The sequence below is a fragment of the Eleutherodactylus coqui genome, chromosome 7 (assembly GCF_035609145.1).
Source record: "Eleutherodactylus coqui strain aEleCoq1 chromosome 7, aEleCoq1.hap1, whole genome shotgun sequence".
Classification (NCBI taxonomy): Eukaryota; Metazoa; Chordata; class Amphibia; order Anura; family Eleutherodactylidae; genus Eleutherodactylus; species Eleutherodactylus coqui.
The window spans coordinates 48,836,396-48,863,930 of NC_089843.1; the positions used below are offsets into that span (position 1 = coordinate 48,836,396).

At 38.5% G+C, this 27,535-nt stretch overlaps 13 non-coding genes across 13 annotated transcripts; all 13 read right to left on the reverse strand.

The window, feature by feature from the left end:
- Window positions 1–653: 653 nt before the first annotated feature.
- Window positions 654–726, reverse strand: TRNAT-UGU (transfer RNA threonine (anticodon UGU)). Its single transcript has one exon. It is a non-coding gene; the product is annotated as a tRNA-Thr (tRNA).
- A 3,149-nt stretch (window positions 727–3,875) lies between these two features.
- Window positions 3,876–3,948, reverse strand: TRNAT-UGU (transfer RNA threonine (anticodon UGU)). Its single transcript has one exon. It is a non-coding gene; the product is annotated as a tRNA-Thr (tRNA).
- Window positions 3,949–5,486: 1,538 nt separating this feature from the next.
- On the reverse strand, window positions 5,487–5,559 carry TRNAT-UGU (transfer RNA threonine (anticodon UGU)). Its single transcript has one exon. It is a non-coding gene; the product is annotated as a tRNA-Thr (tRNA).
- Window positions 5,560–7,096: 1,537 nt separating this feature from the next.
- Window positions 7,097–7,169, reverse strand: TRNAT-UGU (transfer RNA threonine (anticodon UGU)). Its single transcript has one exon. It is a non-coding gene; the product is annotated as a tRNA-Thr (tRNA).
- A 1,537-nt stretch (window positions 7,170–8,706) lies between these two features.
- Window positions 8,707–8,779, reverse strand: TRNAT-UGU (transfer RNA threonine (anticodon UGU)). Its single transcript has one exon. It is a non-coding gene; the product is annotated as a tRNA-Thr (tRNA).
- Window positions 8,780–12,791: 4,012 nt separating this feature from the next.
- Window positions 12,792–12,864, reverse strand: TRNAT-UGU (transfer RNA threonine (anticodon UGU)). The gene has a single exon. It is a non-coding gene; the product is annotated as a tRNA-Thr (tRNA).
- Window positions 12,865–14,402: 1,538 nt separating this feature from the next.
- TRNAT-UGU (transfer RNA threonine (anticodon UGU)) lies at window positions 14,403–14,475 on the reverse strand. The gene has a single exon. It is a non-coding gene; the product is annotated as a tRNA-Thr (tRNA).
- Window positions 14,476–17,249: 2,774 nt separating this feature from the next.
- Window positions 17,250–17,322, reverse strand: TRNAT-UGU (transfer RNA threonine (anticodon UGU)). Its single transcript has one exon. It is a non-coding gene; the product is annotated as a tRNA-Thr (tRNA).
- Window positions 17,323–18,860: 1,538 nt separating this feature from the next.
- On the reverse strand, window positions 18,861–18,933 carry TRNAT-UGU (transfer RNA threonine (anticodon UGU)). The gene has a single exon. It is a non-coding gene; the product is annotated as a tRNA-Thr (tRNA).
- Window positions 18,934–20,471: 1,538 nt separating this feature from the next.
- On the reverse strand, window positions 20,472–20,544 carry TRNAT-UGU (transfer RNA threonine (anticodon UGU)). The gene has a single exon. It is a non-coding gene; the product is annotated as a tRNA-Thr (tRNA).
- Window positions 20,545–22,082: 1,538 nt separating this feature from the next.
- On the reverse strand, window positions 22,083–22,155 carry TRNAT-UGU (transfer RNA threonine (anticodon UGU)). The gene has a single exon. It is a non-coding gene; the product is annotated as a tRNA-Thr (tRNA).
- Window positions 22,156–23,693: 1,538 nt separating this feature from the next.
- Window positions 23,694–23,766, reverse strand: TRNAT-UGU (transfer RNA threonine (anticodon UGU)). Its single transcript has one exon. It is a non-coding gene; the product is annotated as a tRNA-Thr (tRNA).
- A 3,149-nt stretch (window positions 23,767–26,915) lies between these two features.
- TRNAT-UGU (transfer RNA threonine (anticodon UGU)) lies at window positions 26,916–26,988 on the reverse strand. The gene has a single exon. It is a non-coding gene; the product is annotated as a tRNA-Thr (tRNA).
- Between the last annotated feature and the right edge of the window lie 547 nt (window positions 26,989–27,535).

Sequence of the window (27,535 nt, forward strand, 5' to 3'; positions counted from 1 at the left end):
GCTTCAAAACAATAGACGGGAGAGAAGGCATTGTTCGTCTGATAGTGTGCTCCAAGCATGTGCTAACCTGTGTTAAGGGAATCCTGCAAGTAAAGGTTTGAGTGAGTTGTGCACATGATCTAATGTGAATGGTGTGATCCATTTTGATTAATACAAAAGGTTTTATCTATATTTGTAATTCTGCCTGTAATGACAATCAGATCACTACTAAAAAGCGATTTCTACAGAGCAGAATAATAGGGCTAGGTGGAAAGAGTGAAAACTGCAAGATTTTAATTTCCCAAATCATTAAAATTATTTAAAAATTATGCGTGACATCAAACTTTGATTCAAGCAATAGGTATTGTTCTGATAACACATTCCATTCAAGGTATATCCCACCTGTGTAAAGTGGCATTCAAGGTCTCGCTCCCAGGGTAAGAGCATGCAGTCACAGTGACCTACATGGCGATGAAAATTTTCTGCAACCAGAAGAGAATTGGGTCATGTTAAGAGCTTAATTGTTGAAGTGAGATTAAAGGACTATAAAATCTCGACTTTTTGATTTTGGCATTCAGAGGGCTGTAAAGAGAAAGTGTTGAAAGATCCTTTCTCATAGGCAAAAACCACTTTCAGAAGGTTTGATGTTCACGATAGCCTTTACTAAGAAAATTTGGCCTCAGTGAGAATCGAACTCACGACCCCTGGTTTACAAGACCAGTGCTCTAACCCCTGAGCTATGAAGCCTGCATTTTGAAAGAGTCCCACAATATTTTTGACCAATTCTATATTCCTTTTTCAAAAATCTTAGAATGTCATAAGTAGGAATGAACCCATGCTTCCTGAAAAGATCATGCGGCCATCCTCAAATACACAAGTCGAAAAAATTGCGAAACTCAAAGAAAGTTTGGTCGTGCTAAGAGTCCAATTCTTGGGATGAAATATAAAGCCTGGAGCAGTTTTTCATTCCCTGGTGCAGCACTGCTTTATATTAGTTGAGGATTTAATAGTCAGAGGGTTGAACAGAAAAAGTTTTGAAGGACTTTTTCCTTCCTTGATTCAAATTGCAGGTTTAAAAGCAAAGCGCTCACATCAGCCCAGTATGTGTGCATATCTTTTCTTTTAGTTATGTTCTGATAGAACCCTGTTGAAAAAACCTAAGCAGATTTGAAAGCTGGTAGTAACATCAATTCACCATTAAAAAGCATCTTATGTACTAGAATATTTAGCTTCTTGAGAACAGCCACATTGGTTCTACTAACATGGTTCCAAAACAGCTCTTTTCACCATCAGCCTAGACTAAGATGTTAAGCCCCAGTTCTTAATGCCTCGGTAATCCTCGTGCTGCTTGGCACTGCAATCCTTTTTCTTCATTCTTACCAGAAGGTCTTTTTATTCTGAAAATATTTTCATGTAGCAATTGCTAAAACATCCTGGGTAATATTTAAGCAAAACTGAGCTGCCAGAAGCGGTATTTGAACCCACAAGTCCAGGAGAGCATACAACCTGAACGTAGTCCCCCAGACCGCTCAACCATTCGGCAGCTTGCAGATTTTGGTGAGATACCAAAGATCATCGTAAGCATCAACAAAAAAGGTTTATCTTTTTTGACTAAGCAAGCAACTAAAAGCGCTTCAAAACAATAGACGGGAGAGAAGGCATTGTTCGTCTGATAGTGTGCTCCAAGCATGTGCTAACCTGTGTTAAGGTAATCCTGCAAGTAAAGGTTTGAGTGAGTTGTGCACATGATCTAATGTGAATGGTGTGATCCATTTTGATTAATACAAAAGGTTTTATCTATATTTGTAATTCTGCCTGTAATGACAATCAGATCACTACTAAAAAGCGATTTCTACAGAGCAGAATAATAGGGCTAGGTGGAAAGAGTGAAAACTGCAAGTTTTTAATTTCCCAAATCATTAAAATTATTTAAAAATTATGCGTGACATCAAACTTTGATTCAAGCAATAGGTATTGTTCTGATAACACATTCCATTCAAGGTATATCCCACCTGTGTAAAGTGGCATTCAAGGTCTCGCTCCCAGGGTAAGAGCATGCAGTCACAGTGACCTACATGGCGATGAAAATTTTCTGCAACCAGAAGAGAATTGGGTCATGTTAAGAGCTTAATTGTTGAAGTGAGATTAAAGGACTATAAAATCTCGACTTTTTGATTTTGGCATTCAGAGGGCTGTAAAGAGAAAGTGTTGAAAGATCCTTTCTCATAGGCAAAAACCACTTTCAGAAGGTTTGATGTTCACGATAGCCTTTACTAAGAAAATTTGGCCTCAGTGAGAATCGAACTCACGACCCCTGGTTTACAAGACCAGTGCTCTAACCCCTGAGCACTCTAACCCCTGCATTTTGAAACAGTCCCACAATATTTTTGACCAATTCTATATTCCTTTTTCAAAAATCTTAGAATGTCATAAGTAGGAATGAACCCATGCTTCTTGAAAAGATCATGCGGCCATCCTCAAATACACAAGTCGAAAAAATTGCGAAACTCAAAGAAAGTTTGGTCGTGCTAAGAGTCCAATTCTTGGGATGAAATATAAAGCCTGGAGCAGTTTTTCATTCCCTGGTGCAGCACTGCTTTATATTAGTTGAGGATTTAATAGTCAGAGGGTTGAACAGAAAAAGTTTTGAAGGACTTTTTCCTTCCTTGATTCAAATTGCAGGTTTAAAAGCAAAGCGCTCACATCAGCCCAGTATGTGTGCATATCTTTTCTTTTAGTTATGTTCTGATAGAACCCTGTTGAAAAAACCTAAGCAGATTTGAAAGCTGGTAGTAACATCAATTCACCATTAAAAAGCATCTTATGTACTAGAATATTTAGCTTCTTGAGAACAGCCACATTGGTTCTACTAACATGGTTCCAAAACAGCTCTTTTCACCATCAGCCTAGACTAAGATGTTAAGCCCCAGTTCTTAATGCCTCGGTAATCCTCGTGCTGCTTGGCACTACAATCCTTTTTCTTCATTCTTACCAGAAGGTCTTTTTATTCTGAAAATATTTTCATGTAGCAATTGCTAAAACATCCTGGGTAATATTTAAGCAAAACTGAGCTGCCAGAAGCGGTATTTGAACCCACAAGTCCATGAGAGCATACAACCTGAACGTAGTCCCCCAGACCGCTCAACCATTCGGCAGCTTGCAGATTTTGGTGAGATACCAAAGATCATCGTAAGCATCAACAAAAAAGGTTTATCTTTTTTGACTAAGCAAGCAACTAAAAGCGCTTCAAAACAATAGACGGGAGAGAAGGCATTGTTCGTCTGATAGTGTGCTCCAAGCATGTGCTAACCTGTGTTAAGGGAATCCTGCAAGTAAAGGTTTGAGTGAGTTGTGCACATGATCTAATGTGAATGGTGTGATCCATTTTGATTAATACAAAAGGTTTTATCTATATTTGTAATTCTGCCTGTAATGACAATCAGATCACTACTAAAAAGCGATTTCTACAGAGCAGAATAATAGGGCTAGGTGGAAAGAGTGAAAACTGCAAGATTTTAATTTCCAAAATCATTAAAATTATTTAAAAATTATGCGTGACATCAAACTTTGATTCAAGCAATAGGTATTGTTCTGATAACACATTCCATTCAAGGTATATCCCACCTGTGTAAAGTGGCATTCAAGGTCTCGCTCCCAGGGTAAGAGCATGCAGTCACAGTGACCTACATGGCGATGAAAATTTTCTGCAACCAGAAGAGAATTGGGTCATGTTAAGAGCTTAATTGTTGAAGTGAGATTAAAGGACTATAAAATCTCGACTTTTTGATTTTGGCATTCAGAGGGCTGTAAAGAGAAAGTGTTGAAAGATCCTTTCTCATAGGCAAAAACCACTTTCAGAAGGTTTGATGTTCACGATAGCCTTTACTAAGAAAATTTGGCCTCAGTGAGAATCGAACTCACGACCCCTGGTTTACAAGACCAGTGCTCTAACCCCTGAGCTATGAAGCCTGCATTTCGAAAGAGTCCCACAATATTTTTGACCAATTCTATATTCCTTTTTCAAAAATCTTAGAATGTCATAAGTAGGAATGAACCCATGCTTCCTGAAAAGATCATGCGGCCATCCTCAAATACACAAGTCGAAAAAATTGCGAAACTCAAAGAAAGTTTGGTCGTGCTAAGAGTCCAATTCTTGGGATGAAATATAAAGCCTGGAGCAGTTTTTCATTCCCTGGTGCAGCACTGCTTTATATTAGTTGAGGATTTAATAGTCAGAGGGTTGAACAGAAAAAGTTTTGAAGGACTTTTTCCTTCCTTGATTCAAATTGCAGGTTTAAAAGCAAAGCGCTCACATCAGCCCAGTATGTGTGCATATCTTTTCTTTTAGTTATGTTCTGATAGAACCCTGTTGAAAAAACCTAAGCAGATTTGAAAGCTGGTAGTAACATCAATTCACCATTAAAAAGCATCTTATGTACTAGAATATTTAGCTTCTTGAGAACAGCCACATTGGTTCTACTAACATGGTTCCAAAACAGCTCTTTTCACCATCAGCCTAGACTAAGATGTTAAGCCCCAGTTCTTAATGCCTCGGTAATCCTCGTGCTGCTTGGCACTGCAATCCTTTTTCTTCATTCTTACCAGAAGGTCTTTTTATTCTGAAAATATTTTCATGTAGCAATTGCTAAAACATCCTGGGTAATATTTAAGCAAAACTGAGCTGCCAGAAGCGGTATTTGAACCCACAAGTCCAGGAGAGCATACAACCTGAACGTAGTCCCCCAGACCGCTCAACCATTCGGCAGCTTGCAGATTTTGGTGAGATACCAAAGATCATCGTAAGCATCAACAAAAAAGGTTTATCTTTTTTGACTAAGCAAGCAACTAAAAGCGCTTCAAAACAATAGACGGGAGAGAAGGCATTGTTCGTCTGATAGTGTGCTCCAAGCATGTGCTAACCTGTGTTAAGGGAATCCTGCAAGTAAAGGTTTGAGTGAGTTGTGCACATGATCTAATGTGAATGGTGTGATCCATTTTGATTAATACAAAAGGTTTTATCTATATTTGTAATTCTGCCTGTAATGACAATCAGATCACTACTAAAAAGCGATTTCTACAGAGCAGAATAATAGGGCTAGGTGGAAAGAGTGAAAACTGCAAGATTTTAATTTCCCAAATCATTAAAATTATTTAAAAATTATGCGTGACATCAAACTTTGATTCAAGCAATAGGTATTGTTCTGATAACACATTCCATTCAAGGTATATCCCACCTGTGTAAAGTGGCATTCAAGGTCTCGCTCCCAGGGTAAGAGCATGCAGTCACAGTGACCTACATGGCGATGAAAATTTTCTGCAACCAGAAGAGAATTGGGTCATGTTAAGAGCTTAATTGTTGAAGTGAGATTAAAGGACTATAAAATCTCGACTTTTTGATTTTTTGCATTCAGAGGGCTGTAAAGAGAAAGTGTTGAAAGATCCTTTCTCATAGGCAAAAACCACTTTCAGAAGGTTTGATGTTCACGATAGCCTTTACTAAGAAAATTTGGCCTCAGTGAGAATCGAACTCACGACCCCTGGTTTACAAGACCAGTGCTCTAACCCCTGAGCTATGAAGCCTGCATTTCGAAAGAGTCCCACAATATTTTTGACCAATTCTATATTCCTTTTTCAAAAATCTTAGAATGTCATAAGTAGGAATGAACCCATGCTTCCTGAAAAGATCATGCGGCCATCCTCAAATACACAAGTCGAAAAAATTGCGAAACTCAAAGAAAGTTTGGTCGTGCTAAGAGTCCAATTCTTGGGATGAAATATAAAGCCTGGAGCAGTTTTTCATTCCCTGGTGCAGCACTGCTTTATATTAGTTGAGGATTTAATAGTCAGAGGGTTGAACAGAAAAAGTTTTGAAGGACTTTTTCCTTCCTTGATTCAAATTGCAGGTTTAAAAGCAAAGCGCTCACATCAGCCCAGTATGTGTGCATATCTTTTCTTTTAGTTATGTTCTGATAGAACCCTGTTGAAAAAACCTAAGCAGATTTGAAAGCTGGTAGTAACATCAATTCACCATTAAAAAGCATCTTATGTACTAGAATATTTAGCTTCTTGAGAACAGCCACATTGGTTCTACTAACATGGTTCCAAAACAGCTCTTTTCACCATCAGCCTAGACTAAGATGTTAAGCCCCAGTTCTTAATGCCTCGGTAATCCTCGTGCTGCTTGGCACTACAATCCTTTTTCTTCATTCTTACCAGAAGGTCTTTTTATTCTGAAAATATTTTCATGTAGCAATTGCTAAAACATCCTGGGTAATATTTAAGCAAAACTGAGCTGCCAGAAGCGGTATTTGAGCCCACAAGTCCATGAGAGCATACAACCTGAACGTAGTCCCCCAGACTGCTCAACCATTCGGCAGCTTGCAGATTTTGGTGAGATACCAAAGATCATCGTAAGCATCAACAAAAAAGGTTTATCTTTTTTGACTAAGCAAGCAACTAAAAGCGCTTCAAAACAATAGACGGGAGAGAAGGCATTGTTCGTCTGATAGTGTGCTCCAAGCATGTGCTAACCTGTGTTAAGGGAATCCTGCAAGTAAAGGTTTGAGTGAGTTGTGCACATGATCTAATGTGAATGGTGTGATCCATTTTGATTAATACAAAAGGTTTTATCTATATTTGTAATTCTGCCTGTAATGACAATCAGATCACTACTAAAAAGCGATTTCTACAGAGCAGAATAATAGGGCTAGGTGGAAAGAGTGAAAACTGCAAGATTTTAATTTCCCAAATCATTAAAATTATTTAAAAATTATGCGTGACATCAAACTTTGATTCAAGCAATAGGTATTGTTCTGATAACACATTCCATTCAAGGTATATCCCACCTGTGTAAAGTGGCATTCAAGGTCTCGCTCCCAGGGTAAGAGCATGCAGTCACAGTGACCTACATGGCGATGAAAATTTTCTGCAACCAGAAGAGAATTGGGTCATGTTAAGAGCTTAATTGTTGAAGTGAGATTAAAGGACTATAAAATCTCGACTTTTTGATTTTGGCATTCAGAGGGCTGTAAAGAGAAAGTGTTGAAAGATCCTTTCTCATAGGCAAAAACCACTTTCAGAAGGTTTGATGTTCACGATAGCCTTTACTAAGAAAATTTGGCCTCAGTGAGAATCGAACTCACGACCCCTGGTTTACAAGACCAGTGCTCTAACCCCTGAGCTATGAAGCCTGCATTTTGAAAGAGTCCCACAATATTTTTGACCAATTCTATATTCCTTTTTCAAAAATCTTAGAATGTCATAAGTAGGAATGAACCCATGCTTCCTGAAAAGATCATGCGGCCATCCTCAAATACACAAGTCGAAAAAATTGCGAAACTCAAAGAAAGTTTGGTCGTGCTAAGAGTCCAATTCTTGGGATGAAATATAAAGCCTGGAGCAGTTTTTCATTCCCTGGTGCAGCACTGCTTTATATTAGTTGAGGATTTAATAGTCAGAGGGTTGAACAGAAAAAGTTTTGAAGGACTTTTTCCTTCCTTGATTCAAATTGCAGGTTTAAAAGCAAAGCGCTCACATCAGCCCAGTATGTGTGCATATCTTTTCTTTTAGTTATGTTCTGATAGAACCCTGTTGAAAAAACCTAAGCAGATTTGAAAGCTGGTAGTAACATCAATTCACCATTAAAAAGCATCTTATGTACTAGAATATTTAGCTTCTTGAGAACAGCCACATTGGTTCTACTAACATGGTTCCAAAACAGCTCTTTTCACCATCAGCCTAGACTAAGATGTTAAGCCCCAGTTCTTAATGCCTCGGTAATCCTCGTGCTGCTTGGCACTGCAATCCTTTTTCTTCATTCTTACCAGAAGGTCTTTTTATTCTGAAAATATTTTCATGTAGCAATTGCTAAAACATCCTGGGTAATATTTAAGCAAAACTGAGCTGCCAGAAGCGGTATTTGAACCCACAAGTCCAGGAGAGCATACAACCTGAACGTAGTCCCCCAGACCGCTCAACCATTCGGCAGCTTGCAGATTTTGGTGAGATACCAAAGATCATCGTAAGCATCAACAAAAAAGGTTTATCTTTTTTGACTAAGCAAGCAACTAAAAGCGCTTCAAAACAATAGACGGGAGAGAAGGCATTGTTCGTCTGATAGTGTGCTCCAAGCATGTGCTAACCTGTGTTAAGGTAATCCTGCAAGTAAAGGTTTGAGTGAGTTGTGCACATGATCTAATGTGAATGGTGTGATCCATTTTGATTAATACAAAAGGTTTTATCTATATTTGTAATTCTGCCTGTAATGACAATCAGATCACTACTAAAAAGCGATTTCTACAGAGCAGAATAATAGGGCTAGGTGGAAAGAGTGAAAACTGCAAGTTTTTAATTTCCCAAATCATTAAAATTATTTAAAAATTATGCGTGACATCAAACTTTGATTCAAGCAATAGGTATTGTTCTGATAACACATTCCATTCAAGGTATATCCCACCTGTGTAAAGTGGCATTCAAGGTCTCGCTCCCAGGGTAAGAGCATGCAGTCACAGTGACCTACATGGCGATGAAAATTTTCTGCAACCAGAAGAGAATTGGGTCATGTTAAGAGCTTAATTGTTGAAGTGAGATTAAAGGACTATAAAATCTCGACTTTTTGATTTTGGCATTCAGAGGGCTGTAAAGAGAAAGTGTTGAAAGATCCTTTCTCATAGGCAAAAACCACTTTCAGAAGGTTTGATGTTCACGATAGCCTTTACTAAGAAAATTTGGCCTCAGTGAGAATCGAACTCACGACCCCTGGTTTACAAGACCAGTGCTCTAACCCCTGAGCTATGAAGCCTGCATTTCGAAAGAGTCCCACAATATTTTTGACCAATTCTATATTCCTTTTTCAAAAATCTTAGAATGTCATAAGTAGGAATGAACCCATGCTTCCTGAAAAGATCATGCGGCCATCCTCAAATACACAAGTCGAAAAAATTGCGAAACTCAAAGAAAGTTTGGTCGTGCTAAGAGTCCAATTCTTGGGATGAAATATAAAGCCTGGAGCAGTTTTTCATTCCCTGGTGCAGCACTGCTTTATATTAGTTGAGGATTTAATAGTCAGAGGGTTGAACAGAAAAAGTTTTGAAGGACTTTTTCCTTCCTTGATTCAAATTGCAGGTTTAAAAGCAAAGCGCTCACATCAGCCCAGTATGTGTGCATATCTTTTCTTTTAGTTATGTTCTGATAGAACCCTGTTGGAAAAAACCTAAGCAGATTTGAAAGCTGGTAGTAACATCAATTCACCATTAAAAAGCATCTTATGTACTAGAATATTTAGCTTCTTGAGAACAGCCACATTGGTTCTACTAACATGGTTCCAAAACAGCTCTTTTCACCATCAGCCTAGACTAAGATGTTAAGCCCCAGTTCTTAATGCCTCGGTAATCCTCGTGCTGCTTGGCACTACAATCCTTTTTCTTCATTCTTACCAGAAGGTCTTTTTATTCTGAAAATATTTTCATGTAGCAATTGCTAAAACATCCTGGGTATATTAAGCAAAACTGAGCTGCCAGAAGCGGTATTTGAACCCACAAGTCCAGGAGAGCATACAACCTGAACGTAGTCCCCCAGACCGCTCAACCATTCGGCAGCTTGCAGATTTTGGTGAGATACCAAAGATCATCGTAAGCATCAACAAAAAAGGTTTATCTTTTTTGACTAAGCAAGCAACTAAAAGCGCTTCAAAACAATAGACGGGAGAGAAGGCATTGTTCGTCTGATAGTGTGCTCCAAGCATGTGCTAACCTGTGTTAAGGTAATCCTGCAAGTAAAGGTTTGAGTGAGTTGTGCACATGATCTAATGTGAATGGTGTGATCCATTTTGATTAATACAAAAGGTTTTATCTATATTTGTAATTCTGCCTGTAATGACAATCAGATCACTACTAAAAAGCGATTTCTACAGAGCAGAATAATAGGGCTAGGTGGAAAGAGTGAAAACTGCAAGTTTTTAATTTCCCAAATCATTAAAATTATTTAAAAATTATGCGTGACATCAAACTTTGATTCAAGCAATAGGTATTGTTCTGATAACACATTCCATTCAAGGTATATCCCACCTGTGTAAAGTGGCATTCAAGGTCTCGCTCCCAGGGTAAGAGCATGCAGTCACAGTGACCTACATGGCGATGAAAAGATCATGCGGCCATCCTCAAATACACAAGTCGAAAAAATTGCGAAACTCAAAGAAAGTTTGGTCGTGCTAAGAGTCCAATTCTTGGGATGAAATATAAAGCCTGGAGCAGTTTTTCATTCCCTGGTGCAGCACTGCTTTATATTAGTTGAGGATTTAATAGTCAGAGGGTTGAACAGAAAAAGTTTTGAAGGACTTTTTCCTTCCTTGATTCAAATTGCAGGTTTAAAAGCAAAGCGCTCACATCAGCCCAGTATGTGTGCATATCTTTTCTTTTAGTTATGTTCTGATAGAACCCTGTTGGAAAAAACCTAAGCAGATTTGAAAGCTGGTAGTAACATCAATTCACCATTAAAAAGCATCTTATGTACTAGAATATTTAGCTTCTTGAGAACAGCCACATTGGTTCTACTAACATGGTTCCAAAACAGCTCTTTTCACCATCAGCCTAGACTAAGATGTTAAGCCCCAGTTCTTAATGCCTCGGTAATCCTCGTGCTGCTTGGCACTACAATCCTTTTTCTTCATTCTTACCAGAAGGTCTTTTTATTCTGAAAATATTTTCATGTAGCAATTGCTAAAACATCCTGGGTATATTAAGCAAAACTGAGCTGCCAGAAGCGGTATTTGAACCCACAAGTCCAGGAGAGCATACAACCTGAACGTAGTCCCCCAGACCGCTCAACCATTCGGCAGCTTGCAGATTTTGGTGAGATACCAAAGATCATCGTAAGCATCAACAAAAAAGGTTTATCTTTTTTGACTAAGCAAGCAACTAAAAGCGCTTCAAAACAATAGACGGGAGAGAAGGCATTGTTCGTCTGATAGTGTGCTCCAAGCATGTGCTAACCTGTGTTAAGGTAATCCTGCAAGTAAAGGTTTGAGTGAGTTGTGCACATGATCTAATGTGAATGGTGTGATCCATTTTGATTAATACAAAAGGTTTTATCTATATTTGTAATTCTGCCTGTAATGACAATCAGATCACTACTAAAAAGCGATTTCTACAGAGCAGAATAATAGGGCTAGGTGGAAAGAGTGAAAACTGCAAGTTTTTAATTTCCCAAATCATTAAAATTATTTAAAAATTATGCGTGACATCAAACTTTGATTCAAGCAATAGGTATTGTTCTGATAACACATTCCATTCAAGGTATATCCCACCTGTGTAAAGTGGCATTCAAGGTCTCGCTCCCAGGGTAAGAGCATGCAGTCACAGTGACCTACATGGCGATGAAAAGATCATGCGGCCATCCTCAAATACACAAGTCGAAAAAATTGCGAAACTCAAAGAAAGTTTGGTCGTGCTAAGAGTCCAATTCTTGGGATGAAATATAAAGCCTGGAGCAGTTTTTCATTCCCTGGTGCAGCACTGCTTTATATTAGTTGAGGATTTAATAGTCAGAGGGTTGAACAGAAAAAGTTTTGAAGGACTTTTTCCTTCCTTGATTCAAATTGCAGGTTTAAAAGCAAAGCGCTCACATCAGCCCAGTATGTGTGCATATCTTTTCTTTTAGTTATGTTCTGATAGAACCCTGTTGGAAAAAACCTAAGCAGATTTGAAAGCTGGTAGTAACATCAATTCACCATTAAAAAGCATCTTATGTACTAGAATATTTAGCTTCTTGAGAACAGCCACATTGGTTCTACTAACATGGTTCCAAAACAGCTCTTTTCACCATCAGCCTAGACTAAGATGTTAAGCCCCAGTTCTTAATGCCTCGGTAATCCTCGTGCTGCTTGGCACTACAATCCTTTTTCTTCATTCTTACCAGAAGGTCTTTTTATTCTGAAAATATTTTCATGTAGCAATTGCTAAAACATCCTGGGTATATTAAGCAAAACTGAGCTGCCAGAAGCGGTATTTGAACCCACAAGTCCAGGAGAGCATACAACCTGAACGTAGTCCCCCAGACCGCTCAACCATTCGGCAGCTTGCAGATTTTGGTGAGATACCAAAGATCATCGTAAGCATCAACAAAAAAGGTTTATCTTTTTTGACTAAGCAAGCAACTAAAAGCGCTTCAAAACAATAGACGGGAGAGAAGGCATTGTTCGTCTGATAGTGTGCTCCAAGCATGTGCTAACCTGTGTTAAGGTAATCCTGCAAGTAAAGGTTTGAGTGAGTTGTGCACATGATCTAATGTGAATGGTGTGATCCATTTTGATTAATACAAAAGGTTTTATCTATATTTGTAATTCTGCCTGTAATGACAATCAGATCACTACTAAAAAGCGATTTCTACAGAGCAGAATAATAGGGCTAGGTGGAAAGAGTGAAAACTGCAAGTTTTTAATTTCCCAAATCATTAAAATTATTTAAAAATTATGCGTGACATCAAACTTTGATTCAAGCAATAGGTATTGTTCTGATAACACATTCCATTCAAGGTATATCCCACCTGTGTAAAGTGGCATTCAAGGTCTCGCTCCCAGGGTAAGAGCATGCAGTCACAGTGACCTACATGGCGATGAAAATTTTCTGCAACCAGAAGAGAATTGGGTCATGTTAAGAGCTTAATTGTTGAAGTGAGATTAAAGGACTATAAAATCTCGACTTTTTGATTTTGGCATTCAGAGGGCTGTAAAGAGAAAGTGTTGAAAGATCCTTTCTCATAGGCAAAAACCACTTTCAGAAGGTTTGATGTTCACGATAGCCTTTACTAAGAAAATTTGGCCTCAGTGAGAATCGAACTCACGACCCCTGGTTTACAAGACCAGTGCTCTAACCCCTGAGCTATGAAGCCTGCATTTTGAAAGAGTCCCACAATATTTTTGACCAATTCTATATTCCTTTTTCAAAAATCTTAGAATGTCATAAGTAGGAATGAACCCATGCTTCCTGAAAAGATCATGCGGCCATCCTCAAATACACAAGTCGAAAAAATTGCGAAACTCAAAGAAAGTTTGGTCGTGCTAAGAGTCCAATTCTTGGGATGAAATATAAAGCCTGGAGCAGTTTTTCATTCCCTGGTGCAGCACTGCTTTATATTAGTTGAGGATTTAATAGTCAGAGGGTTGAACAGAAAAAGTTTTGAAGGACTTTTTCCTTCCTTGATTCAAATTGCAGGTTTAAAAGCAAAGCGCTCACATCAGCCCAGTATGTGTGCATATCTTTTCTTTTAGTTATGTTCTGATAGAACCCTGTTGGAAAAAACCTAAGCAGATTTGAAAGCTGGTAGTAACATCAATTCACCATTAAAAAGCATCTTATGTACTAGAATATTTAGCTTCTTGAGAACAGCCACATTGGTTCTACTAACATGGTTCCAAAACAGCTCTTTTCACCATCAGCCTAGACTAAGATGTTAAGCCCCAGTTCTTAATGCCTCGGTAATCCTCGTGCTGCTTGGCACTACAATCCTTTTTCTTCATTCTTACCAGAAGGTCTTTTTATTCTGAAAATATTTTCATGTAGCAATTGCTAAAACATCCTGGGTAATATTTAAGCAAAACTGAGCTGCCAGAAGCGGTATTTGAACCCACAAGTCCAGGAGAGCATACAACCTGAACGTAGTCCCCCAGACCGCTCAACCATTCGGCAGCTTGCAGATTTTGGTGAGATACCAAAGATCATTGTAAGCATCAACAAAAAAGGTTTATCTTTTTTGACTAAGCAAGCAACTAAAAGCGCTTCAAAACAATAGACGGGAGAGAAGGCATTGTTCGTCTGATAGTGTGCTCCAAGCATGTGCTAACCTGTGTTAAGGGAATCCTGCAAGTAAAGGTTTGAGTGAGTTGTGCACATGATCTAATGTGAATGGTGTGATCCATTTTGATTAATACAAAAGGTTTTATCTATATTTGTAATTCTGCCTGTAATGACAATCAGATCACTACTAAAAAGCGATTTCTACAGAGCAGAATAATAGGGCTAGGTGGAAAGAGTGAAAACTGCAAGATTTTAATTTCCCAAATCATTAAAATTATTTAAAAATGATGCGTGACATCAAACTTTGATTCAAGCAATAGGTATTGTTCTGATAACACATTCCATTCAAGGTATATCCCACCTGTGTAAAGTGGCATTCAAGGTCTCGCTCCCAGGGTAAGAGCATGCAGTCACAGTGACCTACATGGCGATGAAAATTTTCTGCAACCAGAAGAGAATTGGGTCATGTTAAGAGCTTAATTGTTGAAGTGAGATTAAAGGACTATAAAATCTCGACTTTTTGATTTTGGCATTCAGAGGGCTGTAAAGAGAAAGTGTTGAAAGATCCTTTCTCATAGGCAAAAACCACTTTCAGAAGGTTTGATGTTCACGATAGCCTTTACTAAGAAAATTTGGCCTCAGTGAGAATCGAACTCACGACCCCTGGTTTACAAGACCAGTGCTCTAACCCCTGAGCTATGAAGCCTGCATTTCGAAAGAGTCCCACAATATTTTTGACCAATTCTATATTCCTTTTTCAAAAATCTTAGAATGTCATAAGTAGGAATGAACCCATGCTTCCTGAAAAGATCATGCGGCCATCCTCAAATACACAAGTCGAAAAAATTGCGAAACTCAAAGAAAGTTTGGTCGTGCTAAGAGTCCAATTCTTGGGATGAAATATAAAGCCTGGAGCAGTTTTTCATTCCCTGGTGCAGCACTGCTTTATATTAGTTGAGGATTTAATAGTCAGAGGGTTGAACAGAAAAAGTTTTGAAGGACTTTTTCCTTCCTTGATTCAAATTGCAGGTTTAAAAGCAAAGCGCTCACATCAGCCCAGTATGTGTGCATATCTTTTCTTTTAGTTATGTTCTGATAGAACCCTGTTGGAAAAAACCTAAGCAGATTTGAAAGCTGGTAGTAACATCAATTCACCATTAAAAAGCATCTTATGTACTAGAATATTTAGCTTCTTGAGAACAGCCACATTGGTTCTACTAACATGGTTCCAAAACAGCTCTTTTCACCATCAGCCTAGACTAAGATGTTAAGCCCCAGTTCTTAATGCCTCGGTAATCCTCGTGCTGCTTGGCACTACAATCCTTTTTCTTCATTCTTACCAGAAGGTCTTTTTATTCTGAAAATATTTTCATGTAGCAATTGCTAAAACATCCTGGGTATATTAAGCAAAACTGAGCTGCCAGAAGCGGTATTTGAACCCACAAGTCCAGGAGAGCATACAACCTGAACGTAGTCCCCCAGACCGCTCAACCATTCGGCAGCTTGCAGATTTTGGTGAGATACCAAAGATCATCGTAAGCATCAACAAAAAAGGTTTATCTTTTTTGACTAAGCAAGCAACTAAAAGCGCTTCAAAACAATAGACGGGAGAGAAGGCATTGTTCGTCTGATAGTGTGCTCCAAGCATGTGCTAACCTGTGTTAAGGTAATCCTGCAAGTAAAGGTTTGAGTGAGTTGTGCACATGATCTAATGTGAATGGTGTGATCCATTTTGATTAATACAAAAGGTTTTATCTATATTTGTAATTCTGCCTGTAATGACAATCAGATCACTACTAAAAAGCGATTTCTACAGAGCAGAATAATAGGGCTAGGTGGAAAGAGTGAAAACTGCAAGTTTTTAATTTCCCAAATCATTAAAATTATTTAAAAATTATGCGTGACATCAAACTTTGATTCAAGCAATAGGTATTGTTCTGATAACACATTCCATTCAAGGTATATCCCACCTGTGTAAAGTGGCATTCAAGGTCTCGCTCCCAGGGTAAGAGCATGCAGTCACAGTGACCTACATGGCGATGAAAAGATCATGCGGCCATCCTCAAATACACAAGTCGAAAAAATTGCGAAACTCAAAGAAAGTTTGGTCGTGCTAAGAGTCCAATTCTTGGGATGAAATATAAAGCCTGGAGCAGTTTTTCATTCCCTGGTGCAGCACTGCTTTATATTAGTTGAGGATTTAATAGTCAGAGGGTTGAACAGAAAAAGTTTTGAAGGACTTTTTCCTTCCTTGATTCAAATTGCAGGTTTAAAAGCAAAGCGCTCACATCAGCCCAGTATGTGTGCATATCTTTTCTTTTAGTTATGTTCTGATAGAACCCTGTTGGAAAAAACCTAAGCAGATTTGAAAGCTGGTAGTAACATCAATTCACCATTAAAAAGCATCTTATGTACTAGAATATTTAGCTTCTTGAGAACAGCCACATTGGTTCTACTAACATGGTTCCAAAACAGCTCTTTTCACCATCAGCCTAGACTAAGATGTTAAGCCCCAGTTCTTAATGCCTCGGTAATCCTCGTGCTGCTTGGCACTACAATCCTTTTTCTTCATTCTTACCAGAAGGTCTTTTTATTCTGAAAATATTTTCATGTAGCAATTGCTAAAACATCCTGGGTATATTAAGCAAAACTGAGCTGCCAGAAGCGGTATTTGAACCCACAAGTCCAGGAGAGCATACAACCTGAACGTAGTCCCCCAGACCGCTCAACCATTCGGCAGCTTGCAGATTTTGGTGAGATACCAAAGATCATCGTAAGCATCAACAAAAAAGGTTTATCTTTTTTGACTAAGCAAGCAACTAAAAGCGCTTCAAAACAATAGACGGGAGAGAAGGCATTGTTCGTCTGATAGTGTGCTCCAAGCATGTGCTAACCTGTGTTAAGGTAATCCTGCAAGTAAAGGTTTGAGTGAGTTGTGCACATGATCTAATGTGAATGGTGTGATCCATTTTGATTAATACAAAAGGTTTTATCTATATTTGTAATTCTGCCTGTAATGACAATCAGATCACTACTAAAAAGCGATTTCTACAGAGCAGAATAATAGGGCTAGGTGGAAAGAGTGAAAACTGCAAGTTTTTAATTTCCCAAATCATTAAAATTATTTAAAAATTATGCGTGACATCAAACTTTGATTCAAGCAATAGGTATTGTTCTGATAACACATTCCATTCAAGGTATATCCCACCTGTGTAAAGTGGCATTCAAGGTCTCGCTCCCAGGGTAAGAGCATGCAGTCACAGTGACCTACATGGCGATGAAAATTTTCTGCAACCAGAAGAGAATTGGGTCATGTTAAGAGCTTAATTGTTGAAGTGAGATTAAAGGACTATAAAATCTCGACTTTTTGATTTTGGCATTCAGAGGGCTGTAAAGAGAAAGTGTTGAAAGATCCTTTCTCATAGGCAAAAACCACTTTCAGAAGGTTTGATGTTCACGATAGCCTTTACTAAGAAAATTTGGCCTCAGTGAGAATCGAACTCACGACCCCTGGTTTACAAGACCAGTGCTCTAACCCCTGAGCTATGAAGCCTGCATTTTGAAAGAGTCCCACAATATTTTTGACCAATTCTATATTCCTTTTTCAAAAATCTTAGAATGTCATAAGTAGGAATGAACCCATGCTTCCTGAAAAGATCATGCGGCCATCCTCAAATACACAAGTCGAAAAAATTGCGAAACTCAAAGAAAGTTTGGTCGTGCTAAGAGTCCAATTCTTGGGATGAAATATAAAGCCTGGAGCAGTTTTTCATTCCCTGGTGCAGCACTGCTTTATATTAGTTGAGGATTTAATAGTCAGAGGGTTGAACAGAAAAAGTTTTGAAGGACTTTTTCCTTCCTTGATTCAAATTGCAGGTTTAAAAGCAAAGCGCTCACATCAGCCCAGTATGTGTGCATATCTTTTCTTTTAGTTATGTTCTGATAGAACCCTGTTGGAAAAAACCTAAGCAGATTTGAAAGCTGGTAGTAACATCAATTCACCATTAAAAAGCATCTTATGTACTAGAATATTTAGCTTCTTGAGAACAGCCACATTGGTTCTACTAACATGGTTCCAAAACAGCTCTTTTCACCATCAGCCTAGACTAAGATGTTAAGCCCCAGTTCTTAATGCCTCGGTAATCCTCGTGCTGCTTGGCACTACAATCCTTTTTCTTCATTCTTACCAGAAGGTCTTTTTATTCTGAAAATATTTTCATGTAGCAATTGCTAAAACATCCTGGGTAATATTTAAGCAAAACTGAGCTGCCAGAAGCGGTATTTGAACCCACAAGTCCAGGAGAGCATACAACCTGAACGTAGTCCCCCAGACCGCTCAACCATTCGGCAGCTTGCAGATTTTGGTGAGATACCAAAGATCATTGTAAGCATCAACAAAAAAGGTTTATCTTTTTTGACTAAGCAAGCAACTAAAAGCGCTTCAAAACAATAGACGGGAGAGAAGGCATTGTTCGTCTGATAGTGTGCTCCAAGCATGTGCTAACCTGTGTTAAGGGAATCCTGCAAGTAAAGGTTTGAGTGAGTTGTGCACATGATCTAATGTGAATGGTGTGATCCATTTTGATTAATACAAAAGGTTTTATCTATATTTGTAATTCTGCCTGTAATGACAATCAGATCACTACTAAAAAGCGATTTCTACAGAGCAGAATAATAGGGCTAGGTGGAAAGAGTGAAAACTGCAAGATTTTAATTTCCCAAATCATTAAAATTATTTAAAAATGATGCGTGACATCAAACTTTGATTCAAGCAATAGGTATTGTTCTGATAACACATTCCATTCAAGGTATATCCCACCTGTGTAAAGTGGCATTCAAGGTCTCGCTCCCAGGGTAAGAGCATGCAGTCACAGTGACCTACATGGCGATGAAAATTTTCTGCAACCAGAAGAGAATTGGGTCATGTTAAGAGCTTAATTGTTGAAGTGAGATTAAAGGACTATAAAATCTCGACTTTTTGATTTTGGCATTCAGAGGGCTGTAAAGAGAAAGTGTTGAAAGATCCTTTCTCATAGGCAAAAACCACTTTCAGAAGGTTTGATGTTCACGATAGCCTTTACTAAGAAAATTTGGCCTCAGTGAGAATCGAACTCACGACCCCTGGTTTACAAGACCAGTGCTCTAACCCCTGAGCTATGAAGCCTGCATTTTGAAAGAGTCCCACAATATTTTTGACCAATTCTATATTCCTTTTTCAAAAATCTTAGAATGTCATAAGTAGGAATGAACCCATGCTTCCTGAAAAGATCATGCGGCCATCCTCAAATACACAAGTCGAAAAAATTGCGAAACTCAAAGAAAGTTTGGTCGTGCTAAGAGTCCAATTCTTGGGATGAAATATAAAGCCTGGAGCAGTTTTTCATTCCCTGGTGCAGCACTGCTTTATATTAGTTGAGGATTTAATAGTCAGAGGGTTGAACAGAAAAAGTTTTGAAGGACTTTTTCCTTCCTTGATTCAAATTGCAGGTTTAAAAGCAAAGCGCTCACATCAGCCCAGTATGTGTGCATATCTTTTCTTTTAGTTATGTTCTGATAGAACCCTGTTGGAAAAAACCTAAGCAGATTTGAAAGCTGGTAGTAACATCAATTCACCATTAAAAAGCATCTTATGTACTAGAATATTTAGCTTCTTGAGAACAGCCACATTGGTTCTACTAACATGGTTCCAAAACAGCTCTTTTCACCATCAGCCTAGACTAAGATGTTAAGCCCCAGTTCTTAATGCCTCGGTAATCCTCGTGCTGCTTGGCACTACAATCCTTTTTCTTCATTCTTACCAGAAGGTCTTTTTATTCTGAAAATATTTTCATGTAGCAATTGCTAAAACATCCTGGGTAATATTTAAGCAAAACTGAGCTGCCAGAAGCGGTATTTGAACCCACAAGTCCAGGAGAGCATACAACCTGAACGTAGTCCCCCAGACCGCTCAACCATTCGGCAGCTTGCAGATTTTGGTGAGATACCAAAGATCATTGTAAGCATCAACAAAAAAGGTTTATCTTTTTTGACTAAGCAAGCAACTAAAAGCGCTTCAAAACAATAGACGGGAGAGAAGGCATTGTTCGTCTGATAGTGTGCTCCAAGCATGTGCTAACCTGTGTTAAGGGAATCCTGCAAGTAAAGGTTTGAGTGAGTTGTGCACATGATCTAATGTGAATGGTGTGATCCATTTTGATTAATACAAAAGGTTTTATCTATATTTGTAATTCTGCCTGTAATGACAATCAGATCACTACTAAAAAGCGATTTCTACAGAGCAGAATAATAGGGCTAGGTGGAAAGAGTGAAAACTGCAAGATTTTAATTTCCCAAATCATTAAAATTATTTAAAAATGATGCGTGACATCAAACTTTGATTCAAGCAATAGGTATTGTTCTGATAACACATTCCATTCAAGGTATATCCCACCTGTGTAAAGTGGCATTCAAGGTCTCGCTCCCAGGGTAAGAGCATGCAGTCACAGTGACCTACATGGCGATGAAAATTTTCTGCAACCAGAAGAGAATTGGGTCATGTTAAGAGCTTAATTGTTGAAGTGAGATTAAAGGACTATAAAATCTCGACTTTTTGATTTTGGCATTCAGAGGGCTGTAAAGAGAAAGTGTTGAAAGATCCTTTCTCATAGGCAAAAACCACTTTCAGAAGGTTTGATGTTCACGATAGCCTTTACTAAGAAAATTTGGCCTCAGTGAGAATCGAACTCACGACCCCTGGTTTACAAGACCAGTGCTCTAACCCCTGAGCTATGAAGCCTGCATTTCGAAAGAGTCCCACAATATTTTTGACCAATTCTATATTCCTTTTTCAAAAATCTTAGAATGTCATAAGTAGGAATGAACCCATGCTTCCTGAAAAGATCATGCGGCCATCCTCAAATACACAAGTCGAAAAAATTGCGAAACTCAAAGAAAGTTTGGTCGTGCTAAGAGTCCAATTCTTGGGATGAAATATAAAGCCTGGAGCAGTTTTTCATTCCCTGGTGCAGCACTGCTTTATATTAGTTGAGGATTTAATAGTCAGAGGGTTGAACAGAAAAAGTTTTGAAGGACTTTTTCCTTCCTTGATTCAAATTGCAGGTTTAAAAGCAAAGCGCTCACATCAGCCCAGTATGTGTGCATATCTTTTCTTTTAGTTATGTTCTGATAGAACCCTGTTGGAAAAAACCTAAGCAGATTTGAAAGCTGGTAGTAACATCAATTCACCATTAAAAAGCATCTTATGTACTAGAATATTTAGCTTCTTGAGAACAGCCACATTGGTTCTACTAACATGGTTCCAAAACAGCTCTTTTCACCATCAGCCTAGACTAAGATGTTAAGCCCCAGTTCTTAATGCCTCGGTAATCCTCGTGCTGCTTGGCACTACAATCCTTTTTCTTCATTCTTACCAGAAGGTCTTTTTATTCTGAAAATATTTTCATGTAGCAATTGCTAAAACATCCTGGGTAATATTTAAGCAAAACTGAGCTGCCAGAAGCGGTATTTGAACCCACAAGTCCAGGAGAGCATACAACCTGAACGTAGTCCCCCAGACCGCTCAACCATTCGGCAGCTTGCAGATTTTGGTGAGATACCAAAGATCATCGTAAGCATCAACAAAAAAGGTTTATCTTTTTTGACTAAGCAAGCAACTAAAAGCGCTTCAAAACAATAGACGGGAGAGAAGGCATTGTTCGTCTGATAGTGTGCTCCAAGCATGTGCTAACCTGTGTTAAGGTAATCCTGCAAGTAAAGGTTTGAGTGAGTTGTGCACATGATCTAATGTGAATGGTGTGATCCATTTTGATTAATACAAAAGGTTTTATCTATATTTGTAATTCTGCCTGTAATGACAATCAGATCACTACTAAAAAGCGATTTCTACAGAGCAGAATAATAGGGCTAGGTGGAAAGAGTGAAAACTGCAAGTTTTTAATTTCCCAAATCATTAAAATTATTTAAAAATTATGCGTGACATCAAACTTTGATTCAAGCAATAGGTATTGTTCTGATAACACATTCCATTCAAGGTATATCCCACCTGTGTAAAGTGGCATTCAAGGTCTCGCTCCCAGGGTAAGAGCATGCAGTCACAGTGACCTACATGGCGATGAAAATTTTCTGCAACCAGAAGAGAATTGGGTCATGTTAAGAGCTTAATTGTTGAAGTGAGATTAAAGGACTATAAAATCTCGACTTTTTGATTTTGGCATTCAGAGGGCTGTAAAGAGAAAGTGTTGAAAGATCCTTTCTCATAGGCAAAAACCACTTTCAGAAGGTTTGATGTTCACGATAGCCTTTACTAAGAAAATTTGGCCTCAGTGAGAATCGAACTCACGACCCCTGGTTTACAAGACCAGTGCTCTAACCCCTGAGCTATGAAGCCTGCATTTCGAAAGAGTCCCACAATATTTTTGACCAATTCTATATTCCTTTTTCAAAAATCTTAGAATGTCATAAGTAGGAATGAACCCATGCTTCCTGAAAAGATCATGCGGCCATCCTCAAATACACAAGTCGAAAAAATTGCGAAACTCAAAGAAAGTTTGGTCGTGCTAAGAGTCCAATTCTTGGGATGAAATATAAAGCCTGGAGCAGTTTTTCATTCCCTGGTGCAGCACTGCTTTATATTAGTTGAGGATTTAATAGTCAGAGGGTTGAACAGAAAAAGTTTTGAAGGACTTTTTCCTTCCTTGATTCAAATTGCAGGTTTAAAAGCAAAGCGCTCACATCAGCCCAGTATGTGTGCATATCTTTTCTTTTAGTTATGTTCTGATAGAACCCTGTTGGAAAAAACCTAAGCAGATTTGAAAGCTGGTAGTAACATCAATTCACCATTAAAAAGCATCTTATGTACTAGAATATTTAGCTTCTTGAGAACAGCCACATTGGTTCTACTAACATGGTTCCAAAACAGCTCTTTTCACCATCAGCCTAGACTAAGATGTTAAGCCCCAGTTCTTAATGCCTCGGTAATCCTCGTGCTGCTTGGCACTACAATCCTTTTTCTTCATTCTTACCAGAAGGTCTTTTTATTCTGAAAATATTTTCATGTAGCAATTGCTAAAACATCCTGGGTAATATTTAAGCAAAACTGAGCTGCCAGAAGCGGTATTTGAACCCACAAGTCCAGGAGAGCATACAACCTGAACGTAGTCCCCCAGACCGCTCAACCATTCGGCAGCTTGCAGATTTTGGTGAGATACCAAAGATCATCGTAAGCATCAACAAAAAAGGTTTATCTTTTTTGACTAAGCAAGCAACTAAAAGCGCTTCAAAACAATAGACGGGAGAGAAGGCATTGTTCGTCTGATAGTGTGCTCCAAGCATGTGCTAACCTGTGTTAAGGTAATCCTGCAAGTAAAGGTTTGAGTGAGTTGTGCACATGATCTAATGTGAATGGTGTGATCCATTTTGATTAATACAAAAGGTTTTATCTATATTTGTAATTCTGCCTGTAATGACAATCAGATCACTACTAAAAAGCGATTTCTACAGAGCAGAATAATAGGGCTAGGTGGAAAGAGTGAAAACTGCAAGTTTTTAATTTCCCAAATCATTAAAATTATTTAAAAATTATGCGTGACATCAAACTTTGATTCAAGCAATAGGTATTGTTCTGATAACACATTCCATTCAAGGTATATCCCACCTGTGTAAAGTGGCATTCAAGGTCTCGCTCCCAGGGTAAGAGCATGCAGTCACAGTGACCTACATGGCGATGAAAATTTTCTGCAACCAGAAGAGAATTGGGTCATGTTAAGAGCTTAATTGTTGAAGTGAGATTAAAGGACTATAAAATCTCGACTTTTTGATTTTGGCATTCAGAGGGCTGTAAAGAGAAAGTGTTGAAAGATCCTTTCTCATAGGCAAAAACCACTTTCAGAAGGTTTGATGTTCACGATAGCCTTTACTAAGAAAATTTGGCCTCAGTGAGAATCGAACTCACGACCCCTGGTTTACAAGACCAGTGCTCTAACCCCTGAGCTATGAAGCCTGCATTTTGAAAGAGTCCCACAATATTTTTGACCAATTCTATATTCCTTTTTCAAAAATCTTAGAATGTCATAAGTAGGAATGAACCCATGCTTCCTGAAAAGATCATGCGGCCATCCTCAAATACACAAGTCGAAAAAATTGCGAAACTCAAAGAAAGTTTGGTCGTGCTAAGAGTCCAATTCTTGGGATGAAATATAAAGCCTGGAGCAGTTTTTCATTCCCTGGTGCAGCACTGCTTTATATTAGTTGAGGATTTAATAGTCAGAGGGTTGAACAGAAAAAGTTTTGAAGGACTTTTTCCTTCCTTGATTCAAATTGCAGGTTTAAAAGCAAAGCGCTCACATCAGCCCAGTATGTGTGCATATCTTTTCTTTTAGTTATGTTCTGATAGAACCCTGTTGGAAAAAACCTAAGCAGATTTGAAAGCTGGTAGTAACATCAATTCACCATTAAAAAGCATCTTATGTACTAGAATATTTAGCTTCTTGAGAACAGCCACATTGGTTCTACTAACATGGTTCCAAAACAGCTCTTTTCACCATCAGCCTAGACTAAGATGTTAAGCCCCAGTTCTTAATGCCTCGGTAATCCTCGTGCTGCTTGGCACTACAATCCTTTTTCTTCATTCTTACCAGAAGGTCTTTTTATTCTGAAAATATTTTCATGTAGCAATTGCTAAAACATCCTGGGTAATATTTAAGCAAAACTGAGCTGCCAGAAGCGGTATTTGAACCCACAAGTCCAGGAGAGCATACAACCTGAACGTAGTCCCCCAGACCGCTCAACCATTCGGCAGCTTGCAGATTTTGGTGAGATACCAAAGATCATCGTAAGCATCAACAAAAAAGGTTTATCTTTTTTGACTAAGCAAGCAACTAAAAGCGCTTCAAAACAATAGACGGGAGAGAAGGCATTGTTCGTCTGATAGTGTGCTCCAAGCATGTGCTAACCTGTGTTAAGGGAATCCTGCAAGTAAAGGTTTGAGTGAGTTGTGCACATGATCTAATGTGAATGGTGTGATCCATTTTGATTAATACAAAAGGTTTTATCTATATTTGTAATTCTGCCTGTAATGACAATCAGATCACTACTAAAAAGCGATTTCTACAGAGCAGAATAATAGGGCTAGGTGGAAAGAGTGAAAACTGCAAGATTTTAATTTCCCAAATCATTAAAATTATTTAAAAATTATGCGTGACATCAAACTTTGATTCAAGCAATAGGTATTGTTCTGATAACACATTCCATTCAAGGTATATCCCACCTGTGTAAAGTGGCATTCAAGGTCTCGCTCCCAGGGTAAGAGCATGCAGTCACAGTGACCTACATGGCGATGAAAATTTTCTGCAACCAGAAGAGAATTGGGTCATGTTAAGAGCTTAATTGTTGAAGTGAGATTAAAGGACTATAAAATCTCGACTTTTTGATTTTGGCATTCAGAGGGCTGTAAAGAGAAAGTGTTGAAAGATCCTTTCTCATAGGCAAAAACCACTTTCAGAAGGTTTGATGTTCACGATAGCCTTTACTAAGAAAATTTGGCCTCAGTGAGAATCGAACTCACGACCCCTGGTTTACAAGACCAGTGCTCTAACCCCTCAGCTATGAAGCCTGCATTTTGAAAGAGTCCCACAATATTTTTGACCAATTCTATATTCCTTTTTCAAAAATCTTAGAATGTCATAAGTAGGAATGAACCCATGCTTCCTGAAAAGATCATGCGGCCATCCTCAAATACACAAGTCGAAAAAATTGCGAAACTCAAAGAAAGTTTGGTCGTGCTAAGAGTCCAATTCTTGGGATGAAATATAAAGCCTGGAGCAGTTTTTCATTCCCTGGTGCAGCACTGCTTTATATTAGTTGAGGATTTAATAGTCAGAGGGTTGAACAGAAAAAGTTTTGAAGGACTTTTTCCTTCCTTGATTCAAATTGCAGGTTTAAAAGCAAAGCGCTCACATCAGCCCAGTATGTGTGCATATCTTTTCTTTTAGTTATGTTCTGATAGAACCCTGTTGGAAAAAACCTAAGCAGATTTGAAAGCTGGTAGTAACATCAATTCACCATTAAAAAGCATCTTATGTACTAGAATATTTAGCTTCTTGAGAACAGCCACATTGGTTCTACTAACATGGTTCCAAAACAGCTCTTTTCACCATCAGCCTAGACTAAGATGTTAAGCCCCAGTTCTTAATGCCTCGGTAATCCTCGTGCTGCTTGGCACTACAATCCTTTTTCTTCATTCTTACCAGAAGGTCTTTTTATTCTGAAAATATTTTCATGTAGCAATTGCTAAAACATCCTGGGTAATATTTAAGCAAAACTGAGCTGCCAGAAGCGGTATTTGAACCCACAAGTCCAGGAGAGCATACAACCTGAACGTAGTCCCCCAGACCGCTCAACCATTCGGCAGCTTGCAGATTTTGGTGAGATACCAAAGATCATCGTAAGCATCAACAAAAAAGGTTTATCTTTTTTGACTAAGCAAGCAACTAAAAGCGCTTCAAAACAATAGACGGGAGAGAAGGCATTGTTCGTCTGATAGTGTGCTCCAAGCATGTGCTAACCTGTGTTAAGGGAATCCTGCAAGTAAAGGTTTGAGTGAGTTGTGCACATGATCTAATGTGAATGGTGTGATCCATTTTGATTAATACAAAAGGTTTTATCTATATTTGTAATTCTGCCTGTAATGACAATCAGATCACTACTAAAAAGCGATTTCTACAGAGCAGAATAATAGGGCTAGGTGGAAAGAGTGAAAACTGCAAGATTTTAATTTCCCAAATCATTAAAATTATTTAAAAATTATGCGTGACATCAAACTTTGATTCAAGCAATAGGTATTGTTCTGATAACACATTCCATTCAAGGTATATCCCACCTGTGTAAAGTGGCATTCAAGGTCTCGCTCCCAGGGTAAGAGCATGCAGTCACAGTGACCTACATGGCGATGAAAATTTTCTGCAACCAGAAGAGAATTGGGTCATGTTAAGAGCTTAATTGTTGAAGTGAGATTAAAGGACTATAAAATCTCGACTTTTTGATTTTGGCATTCAGAGGGCTGTAAAGAGAAAGTGTTGAAAGATCCTTTCTCATAGGCAAAAACCACTTTCAGAAGGTTTGATGTTCACGATAGCCTTTACTAAGAAAATTTGGCCTCAGTGAGAATCGAACTCACGACCCCTGGTTTACAAGACCAGTGCTCTAACCCCTGAGCTATGAAGCCTGCATTTTGAAAGAGTCCCACAATATTTTTGACCAATTCTATATTCCTTTTTCAAAAATCTTAGAATGTCATAAGTAGGAATGAACCCATGCTTCCTGAAAAGATCATGCGGCCATCCTCAAATACACAAGTCGAAAAAATTGCGAAACTCAAAGAAAGTTTGGTCGTGCTAAGAGTCCAATTCTTGGGATGAAATATAAAGCCTGGAGCAGTTTTTCATTCCCTGGTGCAGCACTGCTTTATATTAGTTGAGGATTTAATAGTCAGAGGGTTGAACAGAAAAAGTTTTGAAGGACTTTTTCCTTCCTTGATTCAAATTGCAGGTTTAAAAGCAAAGCGCTCACATCAGCCCAGTATGTGTGCATATCTTTTCTTTTAGTTATGTTCTGATAGAACCCTGTTGGAAAAAACCTAAGCAGATTTGAAAGCTGGTAGTAACATCAATTCACCATTAAAAAGCATCTTATGTACTAGAATATTTAGCTTCTTGAGAACAGCCACATTGGTTCTACTAACATGGTTCCAAAACAGCTCTTTTCACCATCAG